The sequence below is a fragment of the Pelobates fuscus genome, chromosome 11 (assembly GCF_036172605.1).
Source record: "Pelobates fuscus isolate aPelFus1 chromosome 11, aPelFus1.pri, whole genome shotgun sequence".
Classification (NCBI taxonomy): domain Eukaryota; kingdom Metazoa; phylum Chordata; class Amphibia; order Anura; family Pelobatidae; genus Pelobates; species Pelobates fuscus.
Window position 1 is genome coordinate 1,655,075 of NC_086327.1, and position 24,461 is coordinate 1,679,535.

Below are 24,461 nucleotides of genomic sequence, written 5' to 3' on the forward strand. Positions count from 1 at the left end.
TATACTCTCTTGGAGAAGAGGTCTTCCTACTGGGAGCTGGATCCAGGTGTTGGACCACGGTGGAAAGGGACGGCAAGACCCCAGCCAAGCTGCCGCGGCTATGGGGGATACGGTGGTCATGGTGTCTGATGCGGTGCTTATAGTACTCGACGACTACTAGGAAATCGCGCTTGACGGAGGTACCCAGTCGGGGTGCCACACCATCAATGTGACAAGTTTCTTGGAGAAAGTTCTTTGGGCCAGATGACATTGGACAGGACCCAAATAGCTCAACCCAAATAGCTCAACTGATAGTGTATCCAGAACTGCAGGAACTTGACATGATCCGTGTGAATTAATATACGACAGTATGCGTCATCCAATCTTCTCTTTTTATGTATCTTATTATCGGCTAAACAGATTTTCAATCTTCTTAGCATGGAATTTCTGTTCTGTAATTGCAGTATCAGTTGCCATTTCCCTTGTTGTTTTGGAGCCAGAAACACCTTAGAGTAGTAGTGACCCCTCATTCTTCCAGAGGAACTTCTATCACATGTTGTTTTTGAAGCTTGTAAATACACTTACTCATGGTATTTTCTATTATTTATTTATTACTGGCATTTATAAAGTGCCAACATATTCCCCAGCGCTGTACAATTGAAAAAAGACATACACAATAAGAACAGACCGATACAGCAGGTATCTATTTTGCAACAAACTAGGAAAAGATTCCTTCTTGACCCCAAAATAGCAGTCAGATGTCTCCTTGAATCAAGCAGCTATTACCCCACTAATTAGAAATTATATCCCTGTATGTTATGTTTTTGCAAGTATTTATCCAATTTCAGTTGAAACATCTGTATAGACTCTGACAAAACCACCTCTTCAGGCAGAGAATTCCATATCCTTATTGCTCTTACTGTAAAACAACCTTTTCCTTGCCTTAGATGAAATCTCCTTTCTTCCAGCCTAAATGTGTGACCTCGTGTCCTATGTATAGCCCTGTTTATGAATAGATTTCCAGATAATGGTTTGTACTGGCCCCGAATATATTTGTATAATGTTATCATATTCCCTCTGAGGAGACGTTTTTCCAAACTAAAGAGATTTACATTTTTAACCTTTCTTCGTAACTAAATTGCTCCATTCCTTTTATCAATTTTGTAGCTCGTCTCTGCACTTTTTCTAGTGCCATGATATCTTTCTTTAGAACAGGCGCCCAAAATTGCACAGCATATTCAAGGTGTACTCTACCAGTGATTTATAAAGAGGAAAAAATTATATTTTCATCTCGAGAATTTATGCCCCTATTTACACATGACAAAACCTTACTGGCCTTAGCAACTGCAGATTGACATTGCATATTGCTGCCTAATTTGTTGTCTATAACAATTCCCAAATCCTTCTCGTGTGTGGTTATCCCTGCATTCTTAACCCCGAAGTGCATAACTTTGCATTTCTCTACATTAAATTCCATCTGCCATTTTAGTGCCCAGTCCCCCAATCTATCCAAATCCCTCTGCAGCAAAGCAATATCCTGCTCACTTTTTTTTTTACTTTACAAAGTTTTGTGTCATCTGCAAACACTGATACATGGCTTTCAATGCCTATTTCAAGAGAGTTGGATGGAAGAGAGTTAATAGTATAACTGCAGCAGCTGATAGCATGTGAAGAGAATGAGGAGTTGATTGGCTGTGGTTCCAAACAGCTGGAAGAGCATGCTATATAGGTAGAAGGAACCAGGGTGGGTGTTGCAGGGATGGATGATGATTTGGGGCTAAGGAAGAGAGATAAAACAGTTACTCCCTGCTGGGAGTGACAAGGAGCGAGGAGGGGGAGAATGGAGCAGGCTAGCAATTTTGTTATAAACAAGTAAATATTTGCCAACCAAATGTCTATCAGCCAGATAATTAATAACTACATGTAACAGTACACAATATTACAGTAGTAAACTATATGTAACCATGGTAGTATCATTATAGTGAAGTAATAATCTAGTAACAAAATGAAAGAAATCTGGTTGAGTATCCATCTTCTTCATCTCAGTCCGTACCTTACAGCGGCAGTGATCGATATTAAAAGGCCTTCTTGCAGGGATGTATGGTGACTTGGGGCTTACAGCGGCAGTGATCGATATTAAAAGGCCTTCTTGCAGGGATGTATGGTGACTTGGGGCTTACAGCGGCAGTGATCGATATGAAAAGGCCTTCTTGCAGGGATGTATGGTGACTTGGGGCTTACAGCGGCAGTGATCGATATGAAAAGGCCTTCTTGCAGGGATGTATGGTGACTTGGGGCTTACAGCGGCAGTGATCGATATGAAAAGGCCTTCTTGCAGGGATGTATGGTGACTTGGGGCTTACAGCGGCAGTGATCGATATGAAAAGGCCTTCTTGCAGGGATGTATGGTGACTTGGGGCTTACAGCGGCAGTGATCGATATGAAAAGGCCTTCTTGCAGGGATGTATGGTGACTTGGGGCTTACAGCGGCAGTGATCGATATGAAAAGGCCTTCTTGCAGGGATGTATGGTGACTTGGGGCTTACAGCGGCAGTGATCGATATGAAAAGGCCTTCTTGCAGGGATGTATGGTGACTTGGGGCTTACAGCGGCAGTGATCGATATGAAAAGGCCTTCTTGCAGGGATGTATGGTGACTTGGGGCTTACAGCGGCAGTGATCGATATGAAAAGGCCTTCTTGCAGGGATGTATGGTGACTTGGGGCTTACAGCGGCAGTGATCGATATGAAAAGGCCTTCTTGCAGGGATGTATGGTGACTTGGGGCTTACAGCGGCAGTGATCGATATTAAAAGGCCTTCTTGCAGGGATGTATGGTGACTTGGGGCTTACAGCGGCAGTGATCGATATGAAAAGGCCTTCTTGCAGGGATGTATGGTGACTTGGGGCTTACAGCGGCAGTGATCGATATGAAAAGGCCTTCTTGCAGGGATGTATGGTGACTTGGGGCTTACAGCGGCAGTGATCGATATTAAAAGGCCTTCTTGCAGGGATGTATGGTGACTTGGGGCTTACAGCGGCAGTGATCGATATGAAAAGGCCTTCTTGCAGGGATGTATGGTGACTTGGGGCTTACAGCGGCAGTGATCGATATGAAAAGGCCTTCTTGCAGGGATGTATGGTGACTTGGGGCTTACAGCTGCAGTGATCGATATGAAAAGGCCTTCTTGCAGGGATGTATGGTGACTTGGGGCTTACAGCGGCAGTGATCGATATGAAAAGGCCTTCTTGCAGGGATGTATGGTGACTTGGGGCTTACAGCTGCAGTGATCGATATGAAAAGGCCTTCTTGCAGGGATGTATGGTGACTTGGGGCTTACAGCGGCAGTGATCGATATGAAAAGGCCTTCTTGCAGGGATGTATGGTGACTTGGGGCTTACAGCGGCAGTGATCGATATGAAAAGGCCTTCTTGCAGGGATGTATGGTGACTTGGGGCTTACAGCGGCAGTGATCGATATGAAAAGGCCTTCTTGCAGGGATGTATGGTGACTTGGGGCTTACAGCCGCAGTGATCGATATGAAAAGGCCTTCTTGCAGGGATGTATGGTGACTTGGGGCTTACAGCCGCAGTGATCGATATGAAAAGGCCTTCTTGCAGGGATGTATGGTGACTTGGGGCTTACAGCGGCAGTGATCGATATTAAAAGGCCTTCTTGCAGGGATGTATGGTGACTTGGGGCTTACAGCGGCAGTGATCGATATTAAAAGGCCTTCTTGCAGGGATGTATGGTGACTTGGGGCTTACAGCGGCAGTGTTCGATATGAAAAGGCCTTCTTGCAGGGATGTATGGTGACTTGGGGCTTACAGCGGCAGTGATCGATATTAAAAGCCCTTCTTGCAGGGATGTATGGTGACTTGGGGCTTACAGCGGCAGTGTTCGATATGAAAAGGCCTTCTTGCAGGGATGTATGGTGACTTGGGGCTTACAGCGGCAGTGATCGATATGAAAAGGCCTTCTTGCAGGGATGTATGGTGACTTGGGGCTTACAGCGGCAGTGTTCGATATTAAAAGGCCTTCTTGCAAGGATGTATGGTGACTTGGGGCTTACAGCTGCAGTGATCGATATGAAAAGGCCTTCTTGCAAGAATGCAGGCCTTTTAAAACTCGAGCTCGTCTGAAGATAGCCTTTATCGGGAAGGTAGCAAATTCTATTCTATATCCCTCTCTGATTATGGACAGGACCCATAAGTCTGTAGCATTTGTGGTCCAGACAGGGTAGAAAAGATAGAAACATAGAATGTGACGGCAGATAAGAACCATAGATGAAGCCTTCCTCTGATAACTCCTGACTGGACCTACACATATTTTTAGAATGTCTAGATTCCCTTCCTCTTGAAGATTTTGATGACGCTGTCTGTTGATTAGTTCCCCAGTTTGAGTTTCTAGAGTACTCTCTTCTGGGTCTGTAAGTGCTGCTGTCACAAAAAGCGCAGTCTCTATGTCTTTTATTTCTCCAAGATGAAGACGTAGGTATTCGCTTTTCTTGAGGAAATACGCTGCTTTTTGCATAGCCTCGTCAAGCACTCTTCCAAGAAGCAAGGACACAAAGGTGCTTTTGAGGCATAATCTCTACCCCAGTTATGTAGCCATAAGGCTCACATGGATGCCACTGACAATGACATTCTTTTTGCCACTATCTTGGTTATATCAAAGCAAAGCCTCTGAGCAAAACTCTTTAGCTTATTTAAATTCCTTAAGATGTTCTCTATGTACACCTCTTGTAATTTCATGTTCTAAGTTTTCCAGCCAGACCTATAATGCTCTAGAAAGAGTAGTCAATGCCAGATGATGGACTGAACCTCGAGACAGGTAAGGTTTAATGAGATCTGCAGAGTTGTCCTCTTATTTTGGTATAGTTATCCATGATCTGCAGTCCTTAGGAGAATAGGGATATACCCCAGAGCACCGGCTCCCAAACGGGTGCCGCGGAATGTTTCTGCGCTGCTTTGGCAAAACATTACTGCTGAACAGGGGCCCGGTCGGGTGCTGCAGTCCTTAAGGGCCGCGACCAGGCACCTGTAATGTCGGCCAGCTGGGAGAAGCTGGGTGACAGCCTGTCACTTCTTCCCAGCGTCCTGCAGGGTGACAGTGCAGACGGGAGAGGAGGCAGCTGCAGCATGAGAGGAGGGGAGCATGAAGAGCTTCAGACACCTCACTCGCACCACCACCAGCAGCAGGAATCCAAGCCACCCTCCTGGACACACAGGGTAAGCTAACAGGAGGGTGGCTGGAGATATTAAAAAATCACTTGAGTGTGTGATTCTGTGTCTTTGTGTGCGCACACATCTGTGTGTCAGGATATGCGTCTGTGTATTTGCATCTGTGTGTCATGTGTGTGTGTTTTTATGTCCGTGTGTATCTGTGTCATGGTGTGTGCATGTATCAATGTTTGTGTGTGTGTATATGTCGGTGTATGCGTGTTTTAAGGTGTGTGTGTGTATGTGTCTATATGAATTTGTGTGTATGTATATCTGTGTAAGTATGAATGTATATATGTGGTAGTGTATGTGCATACATCCAAGCAGTCTTACACCAGAACAACATACAGACACACTCCTGCAAATTAACACAAATATGACATACACACTCCTGCATTCAAACTCCAAGCACCCCTTCAAACACCAACACTGTACATTACACTATAGCGCCAGTAAATGCCGCAGCGCTGTACATATATACAACTTGGACATTTTGACCTGGGGTGCCTTGGAAAAATATTGAAATTTGAAGGGCGCCTTGAACCTAAAAAGTTTGGGAACCACTGCCCTAGAGTCTTTCAAACAGATGGCAGAGTTGTAATTAGTTTTTGTACACATGGCTTTTTACTATCCTTTTTTCCCCAGCATATTTAGTGTAACAGAGCTTCCCGTACCCCTGGCTGGATACCTTCACCAAGGACCGCTTCCTAGCTGGAACAGGGGACAAACCTCAGCACTTCTGCCCACAGTCGCCATGGCTTGACTGGGGCCCTGGAATTGCTCCCTCCTGAAGCCAAATGGGGAACTCACTCTATCCACCCCAGGCACTGGACGACACTCAGTCCTGGGAGCTCTAGTCCTTACTTTCCCTGCTGAATCCTCCATGCTGGAACAGTGATTAGCTCTTTCCCCTCCCAGTAACCAGATGACACATAGTTCTGGGAGGACAAGCTGAAATATGTTTAATCTGGCCAGATGGCCTGCATTTATACATTTTCAAATACAGTTGAGCACGCCCATAACACTCCCACAGAAAACAGGCTAATCTCTCCCCTATGCCGGGAGATAATTGAGTTATGAACTGTACAAAACTCAATTATCTCCAGGCACAAAAAACACATTTCACCCAAAAGTACCTTAAAAATACATAAAACCCCCACAAAAATTATATCCCCCGATAGCCCCGATCTGGGTGACCAACATATCATACCAAAAATTACCCAGATCGGTTCAGGGGTTCAGGATTTCCCTCGAAGTCATAATGTGACCGACTGCATGCATGGTCCAATGCCCAAAACAGTTCCATAAGATCAGGGCTAGCGGTCGGTCTAATTCGGTAGTTTAAAACTGAACAAACTACCAAACGAGTCCATATTCTTATACTGGAGCTTGTTCCCCTTGTTCGTGTGGACGTTTCCCCTGAATAGTGTCTTCCTAAGTGTTATAAAACCAAACATAGGCGATCATGGAAGTCCAGTGGTGTTCGGGAGTTTCAGTGTCTGAAAAAAGTTCCATGAACTCGATGACTAAAAACCGCTGCCTGTGTTCGTGCGAACAAGATGGCCGCCACCTCGTGATCGTCCATAGGAAATGTGACCACCCCGACGAACACTTAGAACACTACGGTGGAAATTGCTACAAAGTATAAATTAGGCTTAACCAGCTCCAGGGTGGTCTCCGGTTCGTGTGGCTGTTTGGTTCCTGAACCACATAGTCCAAATACACGAACTGAGACTTTTTCAGTGTATATTACAGGGTCCACAGTCTGCGGGCAGGAGGCTGGCAAGCATGCTCCTCCATGAGCCTTTGGCAAGCTCACTTAGAAAGGGTAGTTTGTCACAACCTTCCTGTAGGGCTGTGGCTTTAAGTTTTGTTTTATTTTGCTGCTGGTGTTTGGAAGTCTGTTTTGTGGGTGATGGAGGACGCTATGTGCTGCTGTAGGACTGAGTCTAGGGGGACATGATATCTGGTCATAGAACAGAGTAAAGGCTGGGATGAAACTGCATCTGTAAAGGAAGAGTTTGTACATTCAAGCTGCCTGTGTTTTGTCGTTAAGGATACGTAATGGGTTAAATATTGGGTTAAGTAGCAATGTCGGTCAGGAGTGACTAAATACACTATGCTTGAAAGGTCAAAGCATGTGTTTGGATTCAGGCAGATCCTGGCATCATGTCAATGTTATCGCATGCTCCATGAAGCGTGTTGCAGTCATCTGATGTGCTTTGTAACAAAGTTAGGCTAGCCTGTGCCAATGGGTGGCTTCCTCCATACTCTCCGTAAGGCTCCCATCCTGGCAGCACACTATACAAACAGCAAGAAATCCTCAGCATATAAAGATTTCACTAAATTATGTCTCAATAACCCAGTGGAAAACAGAAGGATCAACGCTGCACAACCAAATAGAAAAGAAAAGGCATAAAGCCAGCCTAGAAGATGTGGCTCCCTCGAAGACCCAGCAGAATGAGAATAACGCAGCAAAACAGGGAAAATATTAAAACACTAACACAAACAAAGAACAAGTAGAAAATCTAACAGTCCAAAGTCAGTGTGTGAACGTGCCAAGGTAGCAGCCAAATCCCATCGAGGAGTCTTTTCGTCCTTTTCTATAGGGATACCAGATCCAAAGTTTCTTGGGAACCGTATAAATATACAAAATAAAACAACCAAGAAAGCCAATAGTGCCATAGGTTCCAATATTATGTGGTACGTGAAAGTTGACTATTTTACCCTAAAAATGTGAAATTCACAGTGAAATCCTGACGAGTCTAATTTTAGTGAAATCCCCTCCGAGAAGCCGTGTGTGTGTTTAATTATGGGATTTACTAACAATACTATTCTATACTTTGCATTAACCTGGTCCGTCGTAAGATTAACCCACACTGAGGCAACATAAAATCCTGTCTTTCAAAACAAAATAAACCGTCGGGTTAGTTACTAAAGTGAGAATTCACGTGAATTTCTAATTTAACCCCTTAAGGACCAAACTTCTGGAATAAAAGGGAATCATGACGTGTCACACACGTCATGTGTCCTTAAGGGGTTAAAGGGACACTATAGGCTCCCAGACCATGTCGGCTCATTGAAGGGGTCTGGGTGCAGTGTCCCAGGTCCCTTAATATTGCAAAGGTAATTGTTGCAGTTATTGAGAAACTCCATTAATTACATTGTTTGAGGACTTTGGTTGCTAAATGATGCTGGACATCCTCACACTTTGCATGAGGACATTCAGCGTCCGCTAAAACCCCATAGGAAAGCATTGATTTATGGGGAAGTCCTAAGGCGGTTGTGGTGTTTGAGGAGGCAGAGCCTGACCCAGCGCTAAGGGACATTGGTGCTGAAATTAGGTAATTGACAAAAGGGTTTTCAACACTTTTTCATGATGGGTGGGGGATTAGCAGAGGGTTTTATAGTGCTAGAAATACAACTCGATATTTATAGTACTATAGTTTCCCTTTAATGTCAAAATAGCTGAATAGAAAAATTCTCTAAGTCCGCAATGCTTTCAGTTTGTCTTTTCTTGCCTTAAATTTGGACTTTACTTTGAATTCTCACCTTGGAGAATTTTATACAACGTATTCTCATTTATATTTGTTACAATTCGCAGTTAGAAGCGATAACCTCCCACCAGAACGGCCGAGACGGGCGCTATCACTTTTATAATATATATCATCTTCTCATTATTTCAATCAGTCTGTGTGTGTATATTTTATTGGCTGTTACTAGAGTCTGAAAAGGAGCAGATCAGCCACCACAGTGGCACAGGTATCTACTGTAAGCGGAATCAGACCCGATGGCATGACATCATATCTCATGGAGTGAGCGCTGTGAGTGGAGGCAAAGCGAGTCTAGTGTGACCAAAGCCCACTGGGACAGATCTGCTATGGGGTGGTTGTGGTCAATATAGAAATGTTCCGTTTGGTAGGGTGATGCTCTGTGTTACTGTATCTCTAAATCCCGCTCAAATCTCTGCTAATATCTTCCTCTGAGAGACTGCCGTGATTGATTGCAAAATAAACATATTGTGTTGGCGTTCAGTCCAGAGCTCGCAGTTATCATGACCATGAACATTTAATGAGTGTAAGTGACCATCGGGAGTTGGACCAAGTCAGCCAGACGTACCACGTTAATTGGTTTGACCTTTGTAAATGCATTTAGCACACGCAACGCAGATTAAATCTATTCAAATGAACCGTGTCGCAAGCTCATTCTTTGTGCATCGTCACTATGAACATTTCTTTTCTCATGTTCCATATTTCACAAAGCTGAAGGCTAGCTAGAAATATCACGGTTTAGTCTTGGTTCCCTAATGCAGAGAAATATAAGTTTATATCTGATAATGACACAAAGGGAAGGGGAGCTAGTAATAACTGAACGCACCATAATCACCTGCACTGTATGAACAGGTCATATGCTCCGGCTCCCACAGTCAGTATAGCTGCAGCGATTCACATGTGTACACTCTATGACAATTGCAGCTGTGAATAGTTGCATTCATGAAAAAACATGAATGTAACTACTGTGCAAGCTAACAGAAGCCGTATGGTGACTGATATTAAAGGGACACTCCAGGCACCCAGACCACTTCGGCCCATTGGAGTGGTCTGGGTGCCAACTCCCAGTACCCTTAACCCAGCAACTGTAAATATTACTTACTGGAGATTGTTGGCTATGTATTTTAAGCTGTTGGATACTAAGCTACTGCTGCTGTAAGCGCGGTGCTTTTTTTCTTTGTGTTCGTATATGATGTTTGTATCACACAGCTACGTTACATTGCTGCCAACCACCCCATGTTTGTCTTATTAAGAGTTTATAAGTATGTAGGGGCAGCACCCCTTCCTGTCTCATTAGAGACGTTTACACTTTGTCTGATACCAGCAAGGTGATTTGTATGTGTTATAGCCCTATTTAGGGTTACTAAGTATGTAGGGGTTTATAAAACACCCCTTCCTGTCTCATTAGAGATGTTTACACTTTGTCTGATATCAGCAAAGTTTATTGAATGTGTAGAAGCCCTATAAAGGGTTAAATGTTAAAGGGTTTATAAAACACCCCTTCCTGTCTCACTGGAGATTCCTGGCTGATATCAGCATATCTAATGGCTAGTGTAGGAACTCACCTATTGAGGCTTGCCTTGACGTGGCTGGTGAGCTTATATATTCAAATGGCCATTGGAGTAAAACTAAAGAGCCTCCATTTTGTTTAAATGTACATGGGGATTTAGGCCAGAGCGCAGGTAACGTTCTCTTTGTTTTTACAACTGGAAATAGTGCAGTTTTCTTAAACTGCAATAATTACCTTGCAGGATTAGCTCCATCTCTAGTGGCTGTCTACTAGACAGCCACTAGAGGACACTTTCGGGTTTATAGCACACATGTGTGCTATAGTGTCGCTGGACATCCTCACGCTGTGTGTGGACCTCCCGCGTCGCTGAAATCCCCATAGGAAAGCATTGAAAGCATTTTTCAATGCTTTTCTATGGGGAGGTCTAATGCGCGTGCGCGGCATTGCGCAATTGGTCAATAGGTCTCCCCTGCCGGATGACGTCGGCGGGGGAGGAGCGTGGGCAGACCCTGAACCATTGCCGAGGGACATCGGCGCTGGATACAGGTAAGTCATTGAAGGGGTTTTAACCCCTTCAGCAACTTGGGATGGGGGGTGGGAGAGAGATGGCACCTGCAGTGCCAGGAAAACGGTTTGTTTTCCTGGCACTGGAGAGTCCCTTTAACTTGCAACAGTGGAACTGTAGCAAACTCCATTCCCTGGTGTTCGGTTGTCCGTGTTCATGCCCCCTTGTTCGTACCCCCAAGCTATTCGGTGATGACTTTCGTGGGGTTCCTATGTTAATAAAATGTATTTTTATGAGAAATTGCAATATTGTGTATGTTTCCTGTATCTGAGAGATAATTGAGTTATAGTTTTCTCACTCAATTATCTCTCAGAAACAGAGGCTCCTGGGAGAAAAACCCTTGACTTTTTGATGTGGAGACCCCATGCTAGGAGTCGGTGAATAAAAGCCGTGTGTGGCTAAAATAAAATCAATTGTACTCCCAGAACTGTACGTCATCCAGTTACTGGGGAGGAGGTGGGCTATTTCTTGTTCCTGAGTTCCTGAATTCCTGATCCTAGCAGAGGGAGAGTCCTGGTCAGGACTAAGTCTCCGCTTGTCATTCATCCGCACATAAAAATGTGGTTAATGGCATTTACCGTCCTGACAGGAAAAGTTGTGCCAAGCAGCAATCATGCACATGGAAACCTGGTAATTATTTTTGGGGTCAAAGGCCGGTCATGGCCAATCAAATCCACGGGATGGTTTGTGCTGAGCAGCAATCATGCACATGGAAACCTGGTAATTGCCTTTGGGGTCCAAGGTCGGTTACAGCCAATCGGATCCACAGGAGGGGTATTTAAACCCAGCTATCCTCTTGCTCATTGCCCTGTCGTGTTTCATGCCTATGGTTATCTGAGAGTGCGTTCCTTATCTTGATTTTCTGGTATTTGACTTTGGCTTCGTTTTGACTTCCCTGATATCTGGTATCCTTGACGTTTGACTTTCCCTCATCTTTATGTCTGATTCTGTGTCCCTGACCTCGGCTAGTATTTTGACTATTCTTGGAGACGTTCGGTCCGGTTATACGTTATCCTTAGCCCTAGGTGTGACACAGTACTGCCCCCTGGATCAACTTGTAATCCTGACCCCGCTACAGGTACTACATATGCTACAAATCCTGCATTGTGGAGGGTTATTGCACACGTATAATATACGAATTGGAAATAGCAGGAAGATCCATCCAGGATCAGCTGAGAAAACACACATCACAGTCTGCGGACAATAGGGAGGTATATCACTTTTTATTGGTTAATGGAGTTAAAAAGGGGACTGCAAACTAGAGTGTCCTTCTAAATTAAAAAAGTGTAATATGTGGATTAAAACTAATTAGAAGACTAGAAGAAAACTGGAATTTCCCTCACAATTTGTGCTCATGTGCTATGTCTGATATTTATAAAGATTTTAACTCCTTGTTAGTGAATCCTCTCTTTTTACTCCAGTAATACAGTGAAGGTCATATTGGGCGGTTCGATGTCCTTCGTGTCTGGAATATGAGGCTCAGGTTGGAAGCAGTTAAATTGTTGTGTAATAAACACAATGGCTGAAAATCAGCAGCAAATTGCTAAATATTGCAGGGATCACAATGTGCATTATTGGAATGATCACAGATTGTCCAGAATCGTTCTATACACGTACCAGCTTACTCAAAGTGTAGATTATCCAAAATTCACATTAAGGCTTAGGGCTTTCTTTCATATTGATTGGACCCTGGTCCCTGGGCAAGCATTTGCTTGGGTCCAACAGAAAACAGAGAAAAGTGGCGCTAAAATTTAGTAAAATATCATAAATAAGCCCAGTGCAGCTAAAAAGCACCCAAGTGTAGTCACTAAATAACACTTACATACAAAGGCTATAACTGGAGATAAGGTGATTGCGCACACATTGGTAGATTATATTACTGTATTTAGTGAATGATCCCTAAGTTCTGTAGGTATAAAAAAAACAACATGGGGTAATATGTATTAACACAATATATACAGTAAAACACTTAGAACACTCACAATATTTAGAGCCTTTATGAGTTGGCTCTAAACTGTAACAGCAGGTATATCAATCAGATGTGGGAATGTGGATATATGGTCAGGTCCCCCAGAAGGTATCAGAAGTCTTCTGTGTGGTAAATCAGGAACCAGGTAACCAGGTAAATAAAAGGTAAATACTTTTATGTGACAATACAAAATAAAATAAAAAGGCACAACGTTTCGACCTTGTACAATAGGTCTTCCTCAGGTGCATATAGTGCAGCATGTGAGCAAAAGCTCTTATATATCATACATAATAAGTACAAACAATTAACAGGTGAACATTCCTATATGGAGCGTGTCTTTTTCTTTTTCTGGGCAGTTCTGCCTCATCCAGCATGGCCACCGAGGTTATGTCTTCTAACCCCTGTTGGATTCACCTCCCTTCTCAATGTCGCGAACCTGGAAATGACATAGATGACCCGAACCAGAAATGACGTTGCACACCAATACCAGACGTCACCTGATCGTACGTGACTGACCGGAATGCGCGGCCATGATGAAGAGGTCGGCATACATACCTATACAGGGTGAGGATCAGCTGTCCACCATATTGGAAGAGGAAATTGAGCCGGAATCTCCATATATGAACTATATGGGTAGGGATTTTTTCTAATTGTGTACATGTGTATTTTGTTTAGATTTATTGTATAGGATATATAAGCCTATGACTTACATGTGGTATTATTGCACCTGAGGAAGACCAATAGATTGGTCGAAACGCGTTGTGCTATAGTTTTATTTTTAATAAAGAGTAATTTTGCATTTTATACCTGGTTCCTGTACTTTCATCCAGACGAATATCGATATTTTCCTGGGGGACCTGCATCTCTTTCCAAGCATCCATATTGGATTTACCTACACACCATTACAGTTTAGAGCCGACTCACATGGCTCTGTAGATTGTGAGTGCTCCAAGTTACTATCTTTTTTATATTCTGTACATATATATTGCCCTATGATGGTTTTTTATATCTTGCAGATATAAATACAGTAATTACTATATCCATCGTGTGCGCAAACCCCCTTTCTCTTTGTACCAATCTGTTTATGTAAGTGTTTTTAGTTGACATAACACTGGGTTGTGTTTAGACGCACTGGGATATACAATTTGTATATATCTTATCCAATTTTTAGCGCCACTTACCCATTTTCTGTTTTTATTTTTATTAAGGGAGCAATGTCCATATAGTTCCACATGGGAACAATGTTCATTACAGTCATCATCTTGAAACAGGGATTAGTAAGAGCAAGAGTATAAATATAATGAAAACGATTAATAACATTAAAAAGAAAACAGCACACATTATATAATAATATAGGGGTATTAAAATTACTAATAAAATATGATAAAATTGAGATTATTAAGAATAATAAAAAAGTAATAAAATAATGCAAGAGAAAAATGTATTACTTAAAGTATTGGTCCAATTTTAAAATCTATATTGAATCCTTTAGGACATAAGGTTTGCAGTTCAAATATCCAAGTTGCTTATTGTTTACTTAAATTGAAGGCATTATTGCCACCTCTCCAGTGTGTCTGGACTTTCTGTATTGCTACAAACTCCATTTCTCTAGGATTGGAGTTATGTTTTTCCAAAAAGTGCTCTGACACACTGTGATTTACAAAACCGATTTTAATATTTCTTATGTGTTCATAGAATCTTGTTTTTAAAGGTCTAGATGTCTTACCTATATATTGTAAACCGCACGTACATTGTAATAAATAAATAACATTCTTAGATTCACATGTAATAATAGAGGTGATGTTAAAATCTTTATTAGTTCTGCTAGATGTGAAAATCTCTTAAGATACAACCACTTACAAAATAATAAATAAAAACCCCACTATAGAAATTAAAACTAAATATAAATGTTTTTTTTACAAGAAGGTTTAAATAAGGGTGTGTTAAATAAAAAATGAATATTACTTTCTTCAGACTGAACATTAAAAAATACCTGTTATATATACCCTACCCAAAGTTTAGAAAATCCACCAGGCAGGCCAAGAGTTTCTCAATTTTATCTACACTATGACAATTTATTGCCTCTTTTCTTCAACCATTAGTCAAATTGTGCCGTTTCTACCTTCAAGACTCTTATGAGTCTTTTAAAAATTTAGAAGAACAACATTGTGAAGAGGGTTATCTGCTAATTACATGTGATGTCACCAGTTTGTACACCATAATAGAACATCAAGGAATGGTCGCAGTTTTATTTAAAACAATCTAAAGAATTCTTAGATGTACAGATTGATTTTATCATCAAAGGAATAGAGATGATTTTAATCAATAATTATTTTTGGTTTGATGATGATTTTTACCTTCAGGCTCGAGGTACCACTATGGGGACCAAGTTTGCCCCCAGATATGCCAATCTTTTTATATCCTATTGAAAAAGATTATTTATTTACCAAGGACATACTTGGGGAGCAAACCTGGCCCTATATAAGCGATACATAGATTATATTTTTATTATTTGGAAAGGGTCTGAGGTGGATTTTAATCTATTTTTTTAACCATCTTAACTCCAATGATTGGGGTATCAAATTAACAAAAAATGTCAGCCCGACAACTACTGATTTTTTAGATCTTAACATTTATATTTCTCAGGAACAGTTCAAAACCTGTACCCTCTTTAAACAAGTTAATGTAAATAGTTTTATTGAACAAGTAGTTGCCACCATGACCCATGGCTACATAATATTCCCAAGGGTCAATTTTTACAAGTCAAAAGAAACTGTTCAGATCAGACATATTTTATGAATCAGTCGTCATTTAAAAACAAACAAACAAACAAAGTCTTTACAAAAAGGATATAAGGAAGATAACCTTCAGGAAGATATTGACAGTCTTAAGGACCTAAACAGATCACAACTACTAAACTATAAAAGAAGGATCAAAATAACCAAAGAAATACCACTTATTTTCAATTATTGTAGTAATATTGGTATGTAAAAATAATTATAAATAAGAACTGGCATATTTTGAAACAAGAACAAGGTGATAAACTCTAATTTATTTTTAGAGTGACCAGAAATTTAAAGCAAATTTTAACGTCTAATTATATAGAAAAAGTAGGAAATGCTTCATATATGGGGAAGGGGCTACTTAATGAATGTTCACCTGTTAATTATTGTAATTGTTTGTACTTATTATGTATGATATATAAGAGCTTTTGCTCACATGCTGCACTATATGCACCTGAGGAAGACCTATTGTACAAGGTCGAAACGTGTTGTGCCTTTTTACTTTATTTTATATTGTCACATAAAAGTATTTACCTTTTATTTACCTGGTTCCTGATTTACCACACAGAAGACTTCTGATACCTTCTGGGGGACCTGACCATATATCCACATTCCCACATCTGATTGATGTACCTGCTGTTACAGTTTAGAGCCAACTCATAAAGGCTCTAAATATTGTGAGTGTTCTAAGTGTTTTACTGTATATATTGTGTTAATACATATTACCCCATGTTGGTTTTTTATACCTACAGAACCTGGGGATCATTCACTAAATACAGGAATATCATCTACCAATGTATTTGCTTGGGTCCCCTGGACCCTCCCCCACACCCCTACTGCCTGGCATGCAGTCGCACTCTCCACCCTAACCCAGTAGCCCTGATGTAAGAAAGTTTTTTGCCCCCCCCCCCGCCCCCATAGCACCAGAGTGGCGAAAAGATAGATCCCCATCTGTCGTACAACTGCAATGCTACTATACCAGCTGGGGATCTACCATTCACCCACCATTGCAAGGTTGTATTTGTATAAGTAGGAATGCAGGTGTACTTGTATGCAGTATTGGCTTTTAAATCAAGGTGTGTGTTTGTGAGTAGAGTTTGTAGTGTGCATAACATTTTAACATTTTAAAACTGGGGTTTGTTTGTATGGCACATACACACACTCAGATACACACTGGCACATGTACACACATATACACACAGTGAAAAACACACAGTGGCACACACACACTCTGACATACATAGGTGTAGACATGTGATATTGTTATGTTTGCAGCATTACTGAAGTAGAGAGTGGGTGGAGCACAGGGCAAAAGCAGAAAATGGGGGGCACAGGTCAGAAGTAGAGAGTGTGGGGCACAGGGCAGAAGCAGAGAGTGAGGAGTCACTGGTCAGAAGTAGAGAGTGATGTATCCATCAATGGAAATGGGGGGGTGGCAAAGGTCAGACAATCTGCGCCGTGTGGCCTCTGACATCTTGAAATTACTTCATGATATAACTTCACAATCTGCGCTGTGGCCTCTGATGTCTCGATATGACTTCATGATATAACTTCACAATCTGCACTGTGGCCTCTGATGTCTCGATATGACTTCATGATATAACTTCACAATCTGCACTGTGGCCTCTGACTTCTCGATAAGGCCCTGGGGAGATAGCGCAGCTAAGCGGACAAGGGCACATGTAGGAGTGCGGGGATAGATGCATGGGATTGGCTGGGAAAGAGTGTGTGGGTGGGATTATGTTCTGTGTAAGTTAGTGTGGGGGAGGTCTTACCTCAGTGCCACTTGGGATTCGGGCCAGCAAACAGCTTCCCTCCCGCCCGCCCTATTGGTATATTTAGTCACAGCTAGCAAGGACAAGGGGTATGTCCTTGCCAATTGAGTTTGAGGGGTTACGTTTAAGTATATGGAATGAGATGAACAAGTTTTTAAGGTCTCAACCTCCCCTGCTTCAAAGGTTAACATTAGGTTGCCTGAGGTCTCGTGCCCATCGAGCGTGGATAAGGTCGGCTGATAGAGGGCATTGGAAAGATATGATTTTTATGACGAGGGGGGAGGTGAGAGGAAGTGGTGATTAGGAACCACTGGATGTTTATTGGCAAGGACGGTTGGGTCACTGTATAACACTATGTGTGGAGTTATATATGTATATATTTATGCTTATGTATTAATTTATGCTTATTTATGTCTAACGTTTTTGGTTACAGAAAAGAAGAGATTTAATAAATAAAGTTATGGATGTGTTATGCAGTAATTTAGTTTGTTATAATAAATGCTGTGGCCTGTTCATCCATATTAAGTGGTCTGTCGTTATTGGGGGGTTGAATGGGGTTAGTTTTTGTTCTAGGCTGCATCGCGATTCCCCACTACGCACATACATGACTTCATGATATAACTTCGCAATCTGCACTGTGGCCTGTGACGTCTCAATATCACTTCATGATATAACTTCGAAATCTGCACTGTGGCCTGTGAATTCTCTATATGATTTAATGATATAACTTCGCAATCTGCACTGTGGCCTGTGAATTCTCTATATGATTTAATGATATAACTTCGCAATCTGCACTGTGGCCTGTGAATTCTCTATATGATTTAATGATATAACTTCCCAATCTGCACTGTGGCCGATGACGTCTCGATATGATTTCATGATATAACTTCGCAATCTGCACTGTGGCCGATGACGTCTCAATATGATTTCATGATATAAATTCACAATCTGCACTGTGGCCGATGACGTCTCGATATGATTTCATGATATAACTTCGCAATCTGCACTGTGGCCGATGACGTCTCGATATGATTTCATGATATAAATTCACAATCTGCACTGTGGCCGATGACGTCTCGATATGATTTCATGATATAACTTCGCAATCTGCACTGTGGCCGATGACGTCTCGATATGACTTCATGATATAACTTCACAATCTGCACTGTGGCCGATGACGTCTCGATATGATTTCATGATATAAATTCACAATCTGCACTGTGGCCGATGACGTCTTGATATGATTTCATGATATAACTTCACAATCTGCACTGTGGCCGATGACGTCTCGATATTACTTCATGATATAACTTCACAATCTGCACTGTGGCCGATGACGTCTCGATATGATTTCATGATATAAATTCACAATCTGCACTGTGGCCGATGACGTCTCGATATGATTTCATGATATAACTTCACAATCTGCACTGTGGCCGATGACGTCTCGATATGACTTCATGATATAACTTCGCAATCTGCACTGTGGCCGATGACGTCTCGATATGATTTCATGATATAACTTCACAATCTGCACTGTGGCTGATGACGTCTCGATATGATTTCATGATATAACTTCACAATCTGCACTGTGGCTGATGACGTCTCGATATGATTTCATGATATAACTTCGCAATCTGCACTGTGGCCGATGACGTCTCGATATGATTTCATGATATAACTTCGCAATCTGCACTGTGGCCGATGACGTCTCGATATGATTTCATGATATAAATTCACAATCTGCACTGTGGCCGATGACGTCTCGATATGATTTCATGATATAAATTCACAATCTGCACTGTGGCCGATGACGTCTCGATATGATTTCATGATATAAATTCACAATCTGCACTGTGGCCGATGACGTCTCGATATGACTTCATGATATAACTTCACAATCTGCACTGTGGCCGATGACGTCTCGATATGATTTCATGATATAACTTTGCAATCTGCACTGTGGCCGATGACGTCTCGATATGATTTCATGATATAACTTTGCAATCTGCACTGTGGCCGATGACGTCTCGATATGATTTCATGATATAACTTCGCAATCTGCACTGTGGCCGATGACGTCTCAATATGATTTCATGATATAAATTCACAATCTGCACTGTGGCCGATGACGTCTCGATATGATTTCATGATATAACTTCACAATCTGCACTGTGGCCGATGACGTCTCGATATGATTTCATGATATAAATTCCCAATCTGCACTGTGGCCGATGACGTCTCGATATGATTTCATGATATAACTTCCCAATCTGCACTGTGGCCGAAGACGTCTCGATATTACTTCATGATATAACTTCGCAATCTGCACTGTGGCCGATGACGTCTCGATATTACTTCATGATATAACTTCGCAATCTGCACTTTGGCCGATGACGTCTCGATATTACTTCATGATATAATTTTATAATTGAGCGATATGTAATATCACTGATAAAATAAAGGAAATGCTCGCGGTGAGCTGTATGAACAACATCCTATAATCGGGGTTCTGGCGGCGATAGTGAGATGTTACTAAGGAATATGATAATATACATACTGCACTTCTAATAATAATAATATCTAACAATGACTACGAGTGTTAAACGTGTGGAATGTTAGGAATTTAAAGCTAATTTAAAGGGAATTTAAAATTTAAGCCGAACAAGTCAAATTGGTACAAATCTCACTATACAGAATAACGCGGAGTTGATGATGTTTAACTTGTTCTTTAGGTACGGTATGGCCACAATCTGAGCTGAGATCCAACTGGCGGATTTAACTGTAAAATAAACAGAGCGCTGTCATTGGGATTTTACCTATCAGCATATTCACATTATTAACGGATACAAATGTAATGGGCGAAGCCCAGCAACTCCTCCCTGCCAAGTTATAAAATGTTTGTCAAGTCGTGGCGTTGGCCTTCAGAGAGTGGTGACAGGAGCAGCAACATAGAAGGTAATATTACTGCTACAAACAGCACAGTATCCTGGCGTCTTGGAATAATCGATTATTATTGCAGGATCCTACAAACCCAGCTATGTATGGGGGAGCTCTGTAAACCCAGTATTATATGGGGGTGTATAAACCCAGCAATGTATGGGGGAGCTCTGTAAACCCAGTATTATATGGGGGTGTATAAACTCAGCTATGTATGGGGGAGCTCTGTAAACCCAGTATTATATGGGGGTGTATAAACTCAGCAATGTATGGGGGAGCTCTGTAAACCCAGTATTATATGGGGGTGTATAAACTCAGCTATGTATGGGGGAGCTCTGTAAACCCAGTATTATATGGGGGTGTATAAACCCAGCAATGTATGGGGGAGCTCTGTAAACCCAGTATTATATGGGGGTGTATATTCTCAGCTATGTATGGGGGAGCTCTGTAAACCCAGTATTATATGGGGGTGTATAAACTCAGCTATGTATGGGGGAGCTCTGTAAACCCAGTATTATATGGGGGTGTATAAACTCAGCTATGTATGGGGGAGCTCTGTAAACCCAGTATTATATGGGGGTGTATAAACTCAGCTATGTATGGGGGAGCTCTGTAAACCCAGTATTATATGAGGGTGTATAAACTCAGCTATGTATGGGGGAGCTCTGTAAACCCAGTATTATATGGGGGTGTATATTCTCAGCTATGTATGGGGGAGCTCTGTAAACCCAGTATTATATGGGGGTGTATAAACTCAGCTATGTATGGGGGAGCTCTGTAAACCCAGTATTATATGGGGGTGTATAAACTCAGCTATGTATGGGGGGGCTCTGTAAACCCAGTATTATATGGGGGTGTATAAACTCAGCAATGTATGGGGGAGCTCTGTAAACCCAGTATTATATGGGGGTGTATAAACTCAGCTATGTATGGGGGAGCTCTGTAAACCCAGTATTATATGGGGGTGTATAAACTCAGCTATGTATGGGGGAGCTCTGTAAACCCAGTATTATATGGGGGTGTATAAACTCAGCAATGTATGGGGGAGCTCTGTAAACCCAGTATTATATGGGGGTGTATAAACTCAGCAATGTATGGGGGAGCTCTGTAAACCCAGTATTATATGGGGGTGTATAAACTCAGCAATGTATGGGGGAGCTCTGTAAACCCAGTATTATATGGGGGTGTATATTCTCAGCTATGTATGGGGGAGCTCTGTAAACCCAGTATTATATGGGGGTGTATAAACTCAGCTATGTATGGGGGGGCCCTGTAAACCCAGTATTATATGGGGGTGTATAAACTCAGCTATGTATGGGAGAATCAGTAAACTCAGCAATGTATGGGGGAGCCCTGTAAACCCAGTATTATATGGGGGTGTATAAACTCAGCAATGTATGGGGGAGCTCTGTAAACCCAGTATTATATGGAGGTGTATATACTCAGCTATGTATGGGGGAGCTCTGTAAACTCTGCAATATATGGGGGTGCTCGGTAAACTCAGGAAAGTATTGGGGTTGTATAAACTCAGCAATGTAAGAGGGAGCTAGGTAAACCCAGGAATATATAGGGGTGTATGGGGAGCTCTGTAAACTCAGGAATATATTGGGGTGTATAAACCCAGCAATGTATGGGGGAGCTCTGTAAACTCAGGAATATATGGGGGTGTATAAACCCAGCAATTTATGGGGGAGCTCTGTAAACTCAGGAATATATTGGGGTGTATAAACCCAGCAATGTATGGGGGAGCTCTGTAAACTCAGGAATATATTGGGGTGTATAAACCCAGCAATTTATGGGGGAGCTCTGTAAACTCAGGAATATATTGGGGTGTATAAACCCAGCAATGTATGGGGGAGCTCTGTAAACTCAGGAATATATTGGGGTGTATAAACCCAGCAATTTATGGGGGAGCTCTGTAAACTCAGGAATATATTGGGGTGTATAAACCCAGCAATGTATGGGGGAGCTCGGTAAACTCAGGAATATATTGGGGTGTATAAACCCAGCAATTTATGGGGGAGCTCTGTAAACTCAGGAATATATTGGGGTGTATAAACCCAGCAATGTATGGGGGAGCTCGGTAAACTCTGGAATATATTGGTGTGTATAAACCCAGCTATGTATGGGGGAGCTCTGTAAACTCAGGAATATATTGGGGTGTATAAATCCAGCAATTTATGGGGGAGCTCTGTAAACTCAGGAATATATTGGGGTGTATAAACCCAGCAATTTATGGGGGAGCTCTGTAAACTCAGGAATATATTGGGGTGTATAAACCCAGCAATGTATGGGGGAGCTCGGTAAACTCTGGAATATATTGGTGTGTATAAACCCAGCTATGTATGGGGGAGCTCTGTAAACTCAGGAATATATTGGGGTGTATAAATCCAGCAATTTATGGGGGAGCTCTGTAAACTCAGGAATATATTGGGGTGTATAAACCCAGCAATTTATGGGGGAGCTCGGTAAACTCAGGAATATATTGGGGTGTATAAACCAAGCAATGTATGGGGGAGCTTGGTAAACTCAGGAATATATTGGGGTGTATAAACCCAGCAATTTATGGGGGAGCTCTGTAAACTCAGGAATATATTGGGGTGTATAAACCCAGCAATGTATGGGGGAGCTCTGTAAACTCAGGAATATATTGGGGTGTATAAACACAGCAATGTATGGGGGAGCTAGGTAAACCCAGGAATATATTGGGGTGTATAAACCCAGAAATGTATGAGGGAGCTCTGTAAACTCAGGAATATATTGGGGTGTATAAACCCAGCAATTTATGGGGGAGCTCGGTAAACTCAGGAATATATTGGGGTGTATAAACACAGCAATGTTTGGGGGAGCTAGGTAAACCCAGGAATATATTGGGGTGTATAAACCCAGAAATGTATGAGGGAGCTAGGTAAACTCAGGAATATATTGGGGTTTATGGGGGAGCTCTGTAAACTCAGGAATATATTGGGGTGTAGAAACCCAGCAATGTATGGGGGAGCTCGGTAAACTCAGGAATATATTGGGGTTTATGGGGGAGCTCTGTAAACTCAGGAATATATTGGGGTGTATAAACCCAGCAATTTATTGGGGAGCTCGGTAAACTCAGGAATATGTAAAGGGCTACTAAGAGCTATTGTCAGTGGCTATTTAGAGATGGCATTAAAGGGACTCTATAGTCACCAAAACAGCTTTAGGTTAATGAAGCAGTTTTGGTGTGCAGATAATTCCTCTGCAGTCTCACTGCTCAATGCTCAGCCATTTACTTTGGTTTTGGTTTTTGCAGCCATAGCCACACCACCCTTGGCTGTAACTGACACAGCCTGCATGAAAAAAATACTTTCATTTTCAATCAGATCTTACATACTTTCAAAGTTTTTAATCTCCTGCACTTTAAATTGAACTTTAACCCCTTAAGGACTGAGCCAAATATACACGTTGTGATCAAAACAAAACGTAAACAAAAACTGGAATTTGCGCTATATGTCTGTCCAACCGTAATTCACCTCTTTCATATTATATGCACCCCCCCTTATTATATATCATTTTATTCAGGGGAAACGGGGCTTTCATTTAACATTAAATATTTAGGTATGAAAACATAATTTAATATGAAAAAAATATAAAAAAATGGGAGAAAATAAGTATTAAAAAAAATGTTTAGTTCTACGTGACATTCTAACTGTTAATGTCATAATACGGTTTGCTGAATATAAATATGTGTATTTTATTGCAGTATAAGCAATGTCTCACGTGTAACACAGTACCCCCTATGTACAGGTTTTATGATGTTTTGGGAAGTTACAGGGTCAAATATAGCGTGTTCCATTTTTCTGTTTTTTCACATTGAAATTTGCCAGATTGGTTACGTTGCCTTTGAGACCGTATGGTAGCCCAGGATTAAGAATTACTCCCCATGATGGCATACCATTAGCAAAAGTAGACAACCCAAGGTATTGCAAATGGGGTATGTCCAAACTTTTTAACTAGGTCACAAACACTGGCAAGTGTTAGTGTTCATATTTGTTTGTGTGTGAAAAATGCAAAAAACTAATTTGAACGCCAATTTTGGTCGGTGTTTGTGACCAAGTGGCTACTAGTGACCAAGTAAAACGCATCACAACAATTATATCGTCTGTGTAAGTGGCATTTGTGTGTGAAAAATGCAAAA

At 41.7% G+C, this 24,461-nt stretch overlaps 1 long non-coding RNA gene across 1 annotated transcript in view; it reads left to right on the top strand.

The window, feature by feature from the left end:
- Positions 1-20,211: 20,211 nt before the first annotated feature.
- The window catches only part of LOC134577602 (uncharacterized), a 9,639-nt gene continuing 5,389 nt past the window's right edge, over positions 20,212-24,461 (top strand). Inside the window, exon 1 of the long non-coding RNA XR_010086046.1 lies at positions 20,212-20,311. This is a non-coding gene — a long non-coding RNA (uncharacterized LOC134577602). The remainder of the gene's footprint in view (positions 20,312-24,461) is intronic.